The sequence below is a fragment of the Falco rusticolus genome, chromosome 5 (genome assembly GCF_015220075.1).
Source record: "Falco rusticolus isolate bFalRus1 chromosome 5, bFalRus1.pri, whole genome shotgun sequence".
Lineage (NCBI taxonomy): Eukaryota > Metazoa > Chordata > Aves > Falconiformes > Falconidae > Falco > Falco rusticolus.
In genome coordinates, this window is record NC_051191.1 from 56,939,592 (window position 1) to 56,953,633 (window position 14,042).

Below are 14,042 nucleotides of genomic sequence, written 5' to 3' on the forward strand. Positions count from 1 at the left end.
CTATAACAGCAATTGCCTATAAGCAGTGGAGGGCACTGAGGGTCCTGGTGTCACTGGGTGCTCATATTCTGAATCACCTGTTCTGAGTGTGACAGCAAACCCCTTCTCACAGAAGAAAAGCTGCTGGGGTGGGAGCTTTCTGGTGTCTTCCTTTCAGGAGCAACAGCAAAGGAGAACATCACCTGCCTTCATTTCTCTAGCTCTTGTCACTGCTTGAAATTAGGTTAGCCTGCACCCTCCAGATGGCATGGGAGGCAGTACCTGCTGGCTCTCCCAGTGATGAACGCACAAGCCAACAAGTCACCACCATTTGGCTTTGGAAACCAAATAAACCAGAGGATTTTATTTATTTAGTTAGTTCAGTGTGCAGAATTGGCCAAAACAAAGATAAAGATATCAGAAGGAACAGAACACATCTCTATAATTGATGTGACAACAGGGGATAGAAGGACCCTGAGAAGATGCTGGATGCACAGATTTGGGCAGCTGCCCTTCTTTGGCGTGCACAGAGCTGTTGCTGCGGTTGAGGGGAGGGAGGCAGTTTGCTCCTTTCTTCCCAGGGCTGAGTTTTGCTCTTCACACTTGAGAGTGTTAATTTGGTCTTGCAAACATAATTATCACAACATGAGGGGGAAAAAAGCCTGGAGAAAAGTGAACCATGCTTCCCTCTCCTCACACACAGCATGTCTCAGCTATCACCTGTCACCCCTCTCCAGACCGCAATTCACGGTGTTGCAGACACCAACGCTGTATTTCTCCCGACTTAACCAGGCTCAGGTCAAACTGACCTGCCTACCCGCTTCTCTGAGCCTGCTGCTTCCCCACCTCATGTCCCTCTTGCATCTCGCTTTGCTGTGGTCCTGGCCCACTGGCAGCTCCTGAGGGAGGGCTGAGAAACACCGTGGGGAAAGCAGGGACAGGACAATGAAGCAAAGGGGGGTTTCTCATTTGCCACTTGGGTATAGTTTCCAAATCCTCTAAAATGGAGCTGTGCCTACACATCAGAGAAGGAAACCCTGGTCCCACGGGGATGCTGAGGGGGGAGGACAAGAACATCCGCATGCTCTCCCCAGCCTTGCTCACCCTAGGGCCTCTTCCAGACCTGAGTTTCAGCATCTCCACGTCATATTACTCACTAGACGTGGTGTCTCCAAGCACATCATTCCCCCCCAACAGCACCCCAGGCAACAACCACAGCCAAAACAAGGACATGTTGAGAAACATCTTCAAAAGCCCATCCAGTGTAGCAGCAGCTGCATGCTTGGACGTACTGAGATGTGGCTTAGAGTCAGTTTACCAGCATGGGAGGGAAGGGAAATGGCACACTGGTGTGTTTTGCCTGGTGGCCGCAGTCTGGAGGGGTTTTATTTTGTTGTTTCCATTCACTCCAGATGAATCTGCACCTCCATCAGCTTCTGGAGTGATCCCCAGGGCTGCAGATGCTGGCCACATCCAGCACCCACAGAGAGGGAAACCCCCCTGGTGCCGCAGCACTGCAGTGCCACGCAGGTCTGTGCCCTGGGTCTCTGACCCTGGGCCGAGGGCCAACCTCCGTGTTTATCGCTGTCAGTAGCTACTGAAGCTGAAGGAGGAAACCTGAGAAAATGCAGGAAGGTGCCGTTGGACTGGACGTGGCCCAATCCCGGAGCACATGCCCTGTCCTCCCAACTACATGAAGTCCAAGTCATAGTGAAACTCTTGCACATACGTGCAGCTCAGCCGTTTAGCTGCAAAGCCACTTGGTGAGCAGCGTGCTCTCAGCTTGCAGCCAGAGGGATGCGGAGAGTTGCTGGGGCAGCCACTGGGTGAGAAAGTGGTAAAGGGATAGGTAGCACACAGTGCACAAAACCACAGGAAGCTTGCTGTGGCTGTGGCAAAGCAGCACTAAACTCTTTGGTGCGTGCTGGCAGGGGCTTAAAGTGCTCACCAGCAGCACAGAGAGCAGGACGGATTTGCCTTGGGGCACTCAAGAAGGGATCCTGGGCATTTTCTACAGGAGTTGGGGCTGTTGGCCAAGCCCAGGTAGGCTCACCTCAGCCAGTGGACTTTCTCTGGCTGCCTGATGTCGGGGGATGGCCCCGATGCCTCTGAATTGTGACTTTTCCTCCCATGAGACAAAGGTGGGAGAGCCACATTAAACCACAGCCATCCCCATCCACATCCACTTGCAGAATTGCTCCTGGGGTGGCATTTTCCAAAGTTTGCCTTGAAATATCCTCCATGGTATATGATTCCCACCACAGCTTCCCTGAAACCATGTCCTTGCCTCAGCAGTCTCAGGTGAGGCACCAGTCCAGGTATCCCTTCTGCTTTCCATTGCCCTCCCCTCTTAGCCCTTGATGCTGATCTGAGGGTCCCTTTGATTCTGTTTCTTTTTCAGCACCTTTTCTTGTGTCATCTATTATTTCAATAGAATTACATCTACTGAAAAGTCACAGGCTGGCCTTCAACCCACCCAGCCATGCAGAGATATGGCAAGTGGATTTGGGGAGGGAATAAGGGTAGGCGCAGGAGCACTGTAGCCCCCATGAGCACAGCCCCATGCAAGGAGGGGCTGGTTCACATTGCAGCTGACCTCCCCGGGAGCACAGCGGGCGCTGCTGCTCCTGCCTTCCCTCATCCAACCTCTGACACAGGCAAGGGCACGGTGGGATTTGCAGCCAAACGAGTTAAAATGCTGCTGCGTGAACATGCTTTGACTGGGGCTGGATCGATTTCTCCAGCCCCTGTGACTGATACAAGCATGTCCAGCCAGGGAATTGTAAAGAAAACAGGCTTGAAACCAATTTCATTGCAACCAGCGCTGGCTGCATGCATTGATAAGGTCTTTGATAACATTGCAGAGAGGAGTTACCCATGTTGTACAGTGCTGTCTTGAAGGTACAGCTCCCTCATTGCTGGCAGGGGGGAGCTGGAGGCAGTACCACCAAGTGCTTACAGTACCCAGGAAACATCCCTTGCAAGCAGTGAGCAGCCAGGGCAATGCCGTGCCCCATGGCTTGGCTGGGGCAGCGGTCAGAACAAGGAGGGAAACCTCAGCCTGTCCCACGCTGTGCTGGTGAGCTGCTTGCTTCATCTCTGCTTGCACCTGGGTTATATTGACTCACTCATGGCTCCTCCACTCTGGGAGAAGATGGGAACATGGAGCAGAGGGACATCCCAGAAGGACAACAGCTGCCTGTCCCTTCAAAAGGGACCCCAAGGAGGGAGCTGTCATCTATGTGTGGCAGCCGACAACTAAAATATGTGCATCATTTGCTCTTCCCTTGCGTGCATGTTCTGTCAGCCCCTCATCTTATTTTATTGCTCTTTTCTAAAGTACCCGTGAGGTACAGAGGCTTATCAAAGCATCCCAGAGAGAACCATTTAGACTGTCTCGGCAGGTGTGATGGGTGCAGGTGGGAAGGCCAGCGGGGTCACCGTCAGCAGGGCTGCCCTGACCCCACAGCCTCTTATTTGGCAAAGTTTGGCCGCATTGGCTTAACCATTGACTGAACCACATGGCTGGAGCGTGAGCCACATAGTGTCTCCCAGGCTCATCAATCTAAACTATTAAGCCCTTCTAGGAGTGACAGCTCATTGCAAGACTAATGTGGTCGCACTGCAGCGACCTTCTCGCTCTGCCCAGCCTGGCAGGCTCTTGCAGAGACCCACCGCCCGTGCCTGTGCAGGGGCTCCACACCCGGCTCCAGCAAACTGGGGAGCTGCAAACGGGCACAGAGCCCTCGACAGAGGTTTACTCATCTTCCAGGCCAGGACAGATTTCCAATAGCCCAGAAATGCAAAATTAGGAAAACAGCCTGAAAGCAAGATGAGACCTGGAAAGGAAATGACACCTAAAGGTCTGATCACATCTGCACTGCCTGCAGCTATTGGGGTTAAAATGTAATCGAGCCCATCCACCTGCCACCACCAGCCTCCCCATCAGCAGGCTAGGCCTTCTCCTGGGAACTTTCAAAATTACTGGTTCAGCCTCTCTGTCGCCTGTTTCGCTCAAGTGACTCAGGCTGACTGTGACAGTTCAATTAGCTACCCTTCCCGTGCCCGGGTCATGCTGCCTGTGCCAGTGCGGGCAGGGCTTTGTGTGGGGCGGCCAGCCGGGAGCAGAACCATCGCAGCTGGGGGAGACGGGGGAAGCAGTGGCTTTTTGTCAGGGCACAGCTGCCAACAGATTGGCAAATGATCCTGTGGGTCATTTAGGGTTGTAAAGGAGGCTTCGGTAGATATGCGCGCTCCAAAGTGCTACACAGGGCTTGCTCTGCCTAGCCCCCTAGATGCAGTGCCAGAATTAAATGGTGTGCTTGGGGGCACCTCCATGGGAGCAACACCCAAGAGGGTGCTGTGTGTTATCCCTCCGGCTAGTACCCATGGGAGGGATACCTGGTTGGGAGCTGCTGGGTCCCCAGCCGGCTTCCCGGTGGGGATGAGCTGGGGACTAGGACAACAGAAAGTGCTCCGTCCAACCGCCGGCCCTTCAAGTGTGACATACACTGGCACCGCTGGGCTACCGCAGGGCCAGGAGTACACCGAGGTGCTTCCCAAGCCCAAATTCTAGCAGCCAAAGAGCTCAGGAGTTTGCGGAGGGCTGCACGTTCCTGTTGGTGATGTTCCTGCCCTCCCTGGAGAAGGGCTTTGAAGTGTGAGGAGAGCGCAGTGACAGCACCAGAGGCACGAATGCTGGGAGCAGGGCCAGTGCCTGACTGGGTGTCGGAGCAGAAGAGGGGGCTGGTATCGCCTCGGGATGCAGCGCCCTGTAACTTTAGCTCCGGGCCGTTCCTATTTGTCTTTGCTTCTTGCATGTTGTGAATAGATATTAGCTCAAGCTCAATGGGCTCCACACAGGTCTTGGAACCAGATGATTCAAGCTGGGATTTGTTCCATATCTCGGGTTTCACATGTTTTCTTTAGCTGCATTTTAATTGTGGGGTTTTCCTTTTTGTTTGGTGAGGTGTTTTACCCAGCTGCCGTTTCTTTGCAGCTGTAAATATCCCAAATAAATCCCATTCCTGGATTATGTGAGGGTGAAGAGGAAGTGCCCTACAACATAACAGGTTAGGTTTTTATCACAGCTCATCGCCTGGAATGCCATTGGGAATGTATCCACAGAAAATGTCTGGCGCTAGTCCGGAAAACAATGTACAATGTCAGCAGAACCCCAGAAAGAGGAGCGTAACACGGTTAAACAAAGCCTGGATTGGGTTTAGCTCACCTTTACTTTCACCTTGAACCAATGAACCTCTCCTCTGAATGCAGCTGAGCTCAGGGCCTGCTGGGGACGGGACACAAAATTCTCCTCGCTTTCCTAGCTGCCTGACTTTTTGCAGGTCAGCCCTGACAGGCTGCGGTAACCCATGGGCTGTTTCATACATCCTGAGCTACAAGAGGCCAGGAAGAGGCTGTTGGCCAAAAATGAGGTGGTCTGCTCCTCTGTGGACCTGTTAAACCTCATGCAATTAACTCCTGTTTCCTCCTGCTTCCTGCCCTGACGGCCGTTTGTCCCCACCAGCTGCAGCCGTTTTGTTTGGGCCACAGAGCAGGAAAAGGGCTGGTGGGTACCTCCAAGGGGGCTCCTCTATTTGGAGGACCCACCGCTCCAACCCAGCACCTTTTCCATCTGCAAGTTGGTGTTGGAAGCCCTTGTGCCCAGCAGGGAATCTTGCGCCTGGGAGACAAGGAGGCTCAGGAGAGCTATTGGCTCCTTCCCTCAGCTGTTGTCCCATGTCAGAGCCAAAAGTGCTCCTTCCTTGCTTGCCACAGGGTGGAAAAAACAGTTAACCAAGTTGTGTGCACACCTTGTAGGGAGACAACAGTGTGTTTGGGCCACCAGCCTCAGACCTGCATTGCTGCATGGGGTCTACATCCCACCTTGCAGCCTGCTGATGACTTGTCTGGGCATGTACAGGTGTTACCGGCACTGTAAGACCTTTAGGAGGGACTGGTTTGACAGGCCACTCCTGCCTTTTGCTAACCTCCCCTCCCAAATTCACATGGGGCAACTTGCCACGGGCTGCTCCATCTCATGGGTGCCCCAGAGCTGGGTTTTCCTGGTGTGCTTACACATTGTTGGCTGAGGCCCAAACCACTCGGTACATTATTGCTCTCCTTGCTACTGGGCTGTTTTAACACCATCTGATGTGATATCAGAAATGTCACGGCACAGGCGAGTGAAGGATGGTCCCATCCCCACCAGTCGCCCCAGCACCGCCCGTAAGATGGCATCCAGCTTGGGAAATCATGGCTGGCATAGAGGGTGACACATTCCTGAGGTGCTGGGGAGTATGCCATCCCCTGCTTCACCTACCCTCACTGCCGTACCCACTACGTGGAAGAAAACCCTCCCCAGGAAGGTGCTGAGCAAGGGGGACTCTGCATCCCCCTATGGCTGCTGTGTCCTTGTCAGCCTGCTGGATCCCAGCTAATGGATAGCTGCAGGCAGCAAATTTGAGCAGCATCTCAATGCCAATTTAAATAAATAAATGAGTCCGAATGCTCCGCCTTGCAGAATGGCATCTCATTCAGCCATTCAAGCATCAAATACCTCCGGGATTCTTTGGGTCTCAATTTGCAGAACTATTTCCTTTTTCTAGTGCTCTTTTATTTTTCTTTTTGCTTATTTAAACCTGTTTTTCCTGTAGTGAACAATCCTTGCAGGTGAAAGGAGGCAGGTTTTAGATGTTGACAGAACTTTCCTCCAGATTTAAGAGGGATCAGCAGAGTCTTAAATAGGTATTCCCCAGTCCCTGCTTCCCCAGTTGCAGCTGGCAGGGATGCAGAGGGATGTTCCCGTGTTTCGGGTTTAGTTTGGGTCCCCCAGGCTGCCAGATCACTTGTGTGAAGCCAGTTGCTTGCAGCCAAGACCAAGCAGATGTTTTGGTGCCGTGGGGAAGCGCTCACCCACCCAGGGCCAAGTAGCAGCTGTGGGAACTACTGCCAGCCGGGGCTGCAGCCCCCTGCTCCAGCCCCTCAGATGGGTCATGGGAAATGAGGGTGGGAGGAACGTGCATGTGCTCAAAATACCACAGATGCCTTAAGGACAGACAAGCTCAGGCCTGGTGAAGTTGCATTTAGTGTCAGTGGGATGGGGGAAATCACTGAGCTGGGGAAGAGGGTGAGGAGGTGACATCCCCCAGCTGCATCCCCCCTGCTCTGCCCCTTTTGCTTTTCTGGGAGCTTCGCACCGTGGGAGTTGCAAAGAACCACACGGAGAAGCTACCTGAGACACCTCAGGCACTGGAAGAGCAGAACACAAATGGAAAGGAGCTGGTATTATTTTCTTTTTATTTTAAGCCAAACACAAGAATATTAAAGGATCCGATTCATGGTGTTTGAACACCTGGGAGCGATACACAGCAGAGCCTTCCCAGAAGCATGAGATTTTCCCTGAATATAATCTAAAACAAATGTCTTCCTAGGAAATCTCTAATCAAGGCCTTATGGATCAGTGAATAAATACAGGGGCTTAGTTAAATTAGCAAGATTCATGTTGTTGTTGTTGGGGGGTGGTTTTATGGCTACCTCATTCCACCCACATACCCCTTTACCATAGATCATCCTCTCCTGCCTTCAGGTATCTGCTTAATGCAGCGGCCAGCTATGGTGTTTTGCAGGTATCTGGGAATAAGCAGTGATGCTTTGGGGCAGGACACACAAACAGGCTCCTGTGAAATAGCAGAGAGCAGCTCTCTGAGCCCAGTTTCCCTTTGCTGGTGTTTGCATCCTTGTGCTTTTGCACCATGCTTTTGCGTGCAGCAGTGCTGCTCTTGTAAGGCTGTATACAGCAGCTTTTTGCACTGGTATAGGAGGAAAGTGGCAAGCAGAGGGTTTGCTCTGGCAGCCTTTCTAAGGGTGTCTGGTCTCTCTCTAGCAGCAGTCACCCTGGTCAAAATTTTGCACATCAGCCAGACCATAAATAAATGATTCAGCCTCATGTTTTAGACACATTTAGTAAACAGTGCAAAAACTGCTGCATCCCTCCAGCTCCTCCATCTTCCTGCCAGCTCCCTGGGAGCCCCGGCTGCCTTCCCTGTGCTGCAGATAATGGAGAATTGCCTCTTTCCCCATTGCCAATCCTCCCTAGGAGGGGAAGGTCAATGCCATGGGGAGGATACGCTCCCCACAGGGCCAATCTTCCCTGGTCACTCTCATTTCCAGCCAGCCTGCGTGCTTAGTATAGCTGGAGCAAGGGGGAGCGAAAGCATCTCTCTGACATGCCTTGGTTAGTGAACAATGGTGCTTGCTCTCCCGTGGGAATGTCACTGCTGCTGGAGTGATAAACTAGAGGTATTTGGGGATTCAAGAGGAGATTGAGGGACCCAGGGATGAGCAAGATGTTGCTGTACATCTCTGCAAGCAGACACAGCCAGTGCAGACTCCTGAGCCGAGTTCAGGAGATCAGGGAGCCCTGTCCTTGGCTTTGCAGAGACAGGGATGCACTGATGGGGTGGTCCGCACATCTTTCCTTGGATCTCATCGGTTAGGACTAATCCATTTTTTAGTCCTCAGCTTGGCAAGCCCATGCTAGCACACTGCAGCCCTTTCCAGCTGCTGGCTAGCAGGCAAGTACTGGCTCTCAGAGCCGTTTGATGGCAGGAAGCTCTGGGCACCTTGGCCACTGCCACAAGTGGCCAGGACCAGGGCAAGCATTGCAGCAGTCATTCGGGCCCCCCTCTGCTTTCTGCGCCTGCACTATTCCACTCTACCTGCCTCTCTTCAGCCCTTTCCTACGTTAGGGTGGTAAAATCCAGTTTTGCCCATATCACCACCCTGCCATCACTCACACTGGCTCCTCTCCAGTTTCCCCAGTCCTTGGAGACGCATATCTCTGCTTCCTCCTGCAAGTGGTCCCTGCAGGGTACCAGCTCGGCAAGGCTGAGTGGAGTTTGCTGCATCTTGCACGTTTCCCAGGCCCCCTTGCACCGCTCCAGCCTGCTGTCCACAGTACAACCCCCACGGTGGGAATGGCTCCAAAACTGAGCATGGCAAGCAGCTCGGCTGCATGTGAGTGCATTTACCAAGCCCAGCTGGGGAACTGATCTGGCTGAAAAAAAATCCCTTTTTTTAAATTTCTTTTTTTTCACCTGGGTTACTTTTTAATCTAGCTCAGCTCCTCGACCTTGTTTCCTCTGGTTCCTTCAAAAGAGCTGAAGGGCAGCCTAGGGGCAGGCAGGAGGACAGGGATGCTGCAGAGTTCAGCCCGCTGGCAGCAAAGCTGCGTCAGAGGTCGGAGGAGAGTTCAAACACCAAACTCCGGAGCCGCTTCCTTCCCCTCGTCCCTGCTGACCTGGGGCTGCACCTTCCCACAGAAGGGCCAGTGCCCGGGGAGTGCGGCCACTGTCCCTGGCTAGCAGGAGCTGGCCTGGAGCAGCGATTCTTTCCCCTCCATCACTGCAGCCCTTTGAAATGTGTTTACATACCAGACAGGAATAAAAAGTCAGAATTCTGTTGGTGTTTGGCCAGGGAATTGCTCTGATTTGAAAGCACTTCTGTGACTTGGCTTTTTGATTGTGCTAGCAGAAACACGGAGGGACTGAAATGGGCAGATCAGGCTGCTTGGACAGCCCAGGTCTGTCGGGCTTTCTCACTGGAGGCCGTCCAATACGGTGCGTCCCACCAAATCCTGCATGGTTTTCGATGCCTGTTGTGTTTTCCTAATGTTTCAGTGGGTTGTCCCCACCAAGTCTGTATGCCATAGCCCACTTTTGTGCTACCTCCTGGCTATGTCCCTATCCTAGATGATCTGCTTAATGCGGTTTAGTGAACGTGCCTCCTCATTAGGAGCCATCATAACCCCAGCACTGCTGCCTGGGGGAGTTTCTGCAGCGACACTGCTGCAGCTCGTGCCTGTTGGAGCTGTTTTCCAGCATGGGGAGTTTACCAGCCCTGGATAAGCAGGGAGCCGGGAGAAGTCCCCTTTACCATCCTGCTTTGAACTCATTAGTGAAGATGCCATGACTTGACTAGATATTTAGTTTGCTGGCACCTCCCTAGGCCTCCATGCCCTAAATAGCACTCAGCAGTCATTTATCATTGCAGTCCGGGTCCTCCAGGCAGCGTGCTTCCGCACGGCTGTATTTATAGCCATGCCAATTTACTTTTTTTCCCCCAGAAATACAGAAATACTTACATTCTCTGCTGAAATTTCCTATTGAAGCTGCCATGCTTCTGTGGTTCAATAAACATCAGCCACCTCCCAAACGAAGTTTGTCACAACATATTCTTCTCTCATCCCTTGATCTCTGCTAGCTGTGGCTGCTCTTCTTCTGGAAACTACCCTCATTTCCCTGCTATGGCACGAAGCTGGTTTTCCCAGTGGATATGGAGCCTGGCTCACACTTGGACCTCGCATCTCTTCCCTGTCCCATGTCTTGGTTTGTGTCATGGGGTATTGGCTGCTCTGAGGACCAGCATGCGTCCAGCCATGGGGTGTGGGAGAGGCTGCAGCAGAAGGCTTGCTGTGGCAGTGTGCCTCCCAGCTCCCCTGCGCGGGGGGCATCCTGCGAAGTCACGTCTCTCCCTTGCCTGCGGTGGGTTTGACAAACAGCCTGCAGAGCCGTCCCTTTCTCCAGGAATCACAGCCCCACTCCAGCGCCCCGGGGTTGAGAAACTGGTCCGATTACAGGAGAGTGAAATGCTTCTCCTGCTTGGAGAGCCGCAGGTCCCCAGCCTACTTAAAGCTTGGCATAAGACCATTAGCGCAACAACATGTCTCCCCAGAACTACGCGTTTGCTCGCACGCTTGGCCGGCAGCCGGTGCCGTGCCGAGCGTAGCAATTAACAGCCACTTTGTGGTGGGATTGGCAATGGCAGCTGCAAATCACAGGCACGTTCAGCCGCCTACCTTGCTTCTAGGCGCAGTGTAGAACTCTTGCATCCCTCCTAGGGGCACTGCTGGGGATCAAGGAGAGGACAGTGAGGGTCCCTTGGTGCCAAGGAGCTGCCAGACCCCAGTGACTTGTCGAAAATCAACTCCCATAGGTGTATCGGCTAGATCATTTAATGTTGTACCTTTGTTTTGTCAAGGTGCTGTATCTGTTCTGGTTTTTTCATGCTGACTTAAGCTGCAGTTCTGCAAACACAAAGTAACTTTATCCAGGTGAACAGCCCTGCGGAGTTCGGGAAGGATGCTGTCACATTCCTCACTTGCAGTGGCAGGCACAAGCTGCTTTTTCAGGTCTTAATTACTTCCTTGCTATCCAAAATTCTTAAATTCACCACTAAAGGCAGATAGAAACAAAAATGTTGTACTTTTGCAGCTCATATATTTGCAGCCATGAATAATACAGTCACACACTCATTTACTAATGGATACGCTTCTCCTCTAATTTCTTTCCCCCTCCAGACATTTGCAAAAGCTCTTTTCATTCCCACCACACCTTTAGGAAGCAGTAAGCCATTCTGTGTTTTGTTGCTCTTATCTCTTCTCTGAAAGCTTTTATTGACTGCATGTTGGTTTTGACTCCTCACCTTTTCCATTTCCTACCTAGCCGCCTTCTTTGCTGTTGCTGTTTCAAGGCTTCAGGTTGCAGAGAAGTCCCTCGTGGAGCTATTTTGGATATTTCTCACCACAGCAGCTGAGAGCTCCTGGAAGAGCTAATGACAGGAACAATAAGGAAAAGCAGAGTTGGCACCAGAATACGTTGGGATTAGGGGGGCAGTTCAGTAAATTATTGAACTACCTGGATGAAGAATTCATATCCAAAAGCTATTTCACCTTAGCGCCTGACTCTCATTTACATTTAAGAGCTGTAAGTGTTTTAGGGATGAGCTCTTCAGCTGCTTCACTGCATATTTCTTGCTTCAAACAGAGGGAAGAGCCTCTTCCCTTTTCATACAGCATATGGCTGCAGGTAAAAAATGCTGTGGGCTGCGGGAGGGCCAGCTGGGGCCAGCCTCCATGCCGGACTGAACAGCAGTGCCCAGTGAGCCCATGCAAAGATGAGTTTTCATTTCTGCCTTCGCAGCCACGCCGCAGCAGACACACAGCAAATCTTTAACCAAGGCTAAACTGGGTGACCTGGCCGGTTTGCTCTGCTTTGCTTAAAACCAGGCACAGAGGCATCTCTTTCCTGATGTGGGCAGCCGGTGCCCCTTGCACAGGGATTGCACAGCGGGTCTGGGGTGGAGATCTGGAGACAAGGCACTGAGGCTCTCCCCCTCCCTCCTACAGTCCCTGTCTGTATGACAGTGGTAAGAAATCACCCTCTCCTTGGCTGTGGGAGGGGGGGCCCTGCCCACCTGCCTCAGAGGTGATGGACGCACCAGTTTTTTGGCTGTTTTGCTGAGCAGGTTTGCAGCCAGGACAGGAGTTGAGCAGCTCGCGTGCGGACGAGGGCAGGAGGAGTCTGTAAGCAGGCAGGCAAAGGAGAGTGGCTACCTGTTTGGCTTCGACTGCCAGTTGCTGTTGGCTGGAGCAAGGGACTTTCCAAACTGCTGATGCATGAAACCACTAACAGCTCAGCTTTGATCCCTGTACTTTGAAAGAAGTCCTGAGTTTTCCAAAGCCAGTCATGTTGGCTTGATTTCACTTCGGCTGGGAGCTCTGTGCTACGCGCTCAGAAATGCCCAGCTACCCCTAGGAACCTCAGTTTTGGATGACTGGGCTTGTGGCTGCTTTTGGAAACAAACCATAGTGGCTTCCCGAGATGTTTTGGTGGCTGTTGGCCACCTTAGTGCCACAGTAACCAGAAGGGCATTGTGCAGAAGTGTTTCTGTAGCTCCAGAATGGGGAGGTGTAGTCTTGGCCACCCTTCCAGAGCCTCTGGCTCTCCAAGCCTTACCTTTCCTTGCTACCAGTCCTTTGGACATCAAAGCAGCTGGTTTGCTGAGGACTTTGCCCTGCAGAAAGGGGCTGGTGTTGCTCCCTGCCATCGCTCATTTTTTCGTAAGGCAGGGAAAAGCTCTTTGCCCAGCTGAGGTAAAACCAGCAGCAGAAATGCAGAGTTTCTAGGTTACGCTGTTCTTGAGAGATGAGGCAAGAAGAGAAAACAGATTAGGAGACTCTCGAAACACTTAGCAGAGAGAAGGCCAATGCCCAAGCATTGCACAGCCCAGAAGATCAAGTCCTCTCATGTGCCTTGGAAACACCCCGTCCCACCTGTCTCCGGCTGTGGCCAGGTCCCTTCTCCCAGGGCTCTTGGCTTGGCAGCCCAGCGAGCCTGAGGTTAAGCTGCCGCTTGCCTGAGGACGTGGAGAGGGGAAGATTCACCTCCAAGCAAGAAGCCATGACACTGCATCTGTCCTATCTGCCCTGGCTCTCTGGAGTATTCCCAAGCTTTTTCTTTCCATGCTCCACTGGAGTCTAATCCTGCATGCAGAAAATTCCTCATGCTTTTTGCTCTTGTTCCTCCAGGGCATCTGTTTTCTCTTCCATTCTGTCTGGCTGTTCAACAGCCTGAACTCAGTTACTCTAATCCCTCCATCTTCAGTGATGTTCTCAGCTCCACATAATAAATATTAACAGCTTACATGTATCTTGGGGTTCTTATGCAAGGACTCCAAATAGCTTTCTGGTTCATATGCACGTGGGGCTCACTTTATTCACTAGCAAAATACAGCCACCGATGAGACAGCAGTTGTTTAGCAACCTACGGTGACAACACACAATAGTTAAGACGGGAAGTGAAGATAAATATCGTATCCATTTGAAACTCCAGGAGGGGATTGCAGTTGGCAGAATATAAGTACTCATGCTGAATTTTAGCCAGAATACTCCAAATAGCATTCCTATGCTTACAGAAAGAGCTATAGGATTTAAAATACCTAACCCATCCCTCGTGGTTTATTTACAACTCATGTTAACGGCACTGATGTTTTAGGATGCCAGCGATGCTCTTAACCAGAGAAAGGCAAGTCACTTGAGCAATGAACTATACGGGATTACTTTAAAGCCCTTTCTCAGAATTTCTAGAAAAGGAAAAACTAGACTATTATATATAAACAACTGTCTGTTAGCTATCAAGTTAAAAAATATTTATATATTTTAGGCAGCTTCACTCTTCAGCTATGGCTATCTGCCACACAATGGCAGGAGGCCAATTGTGGCA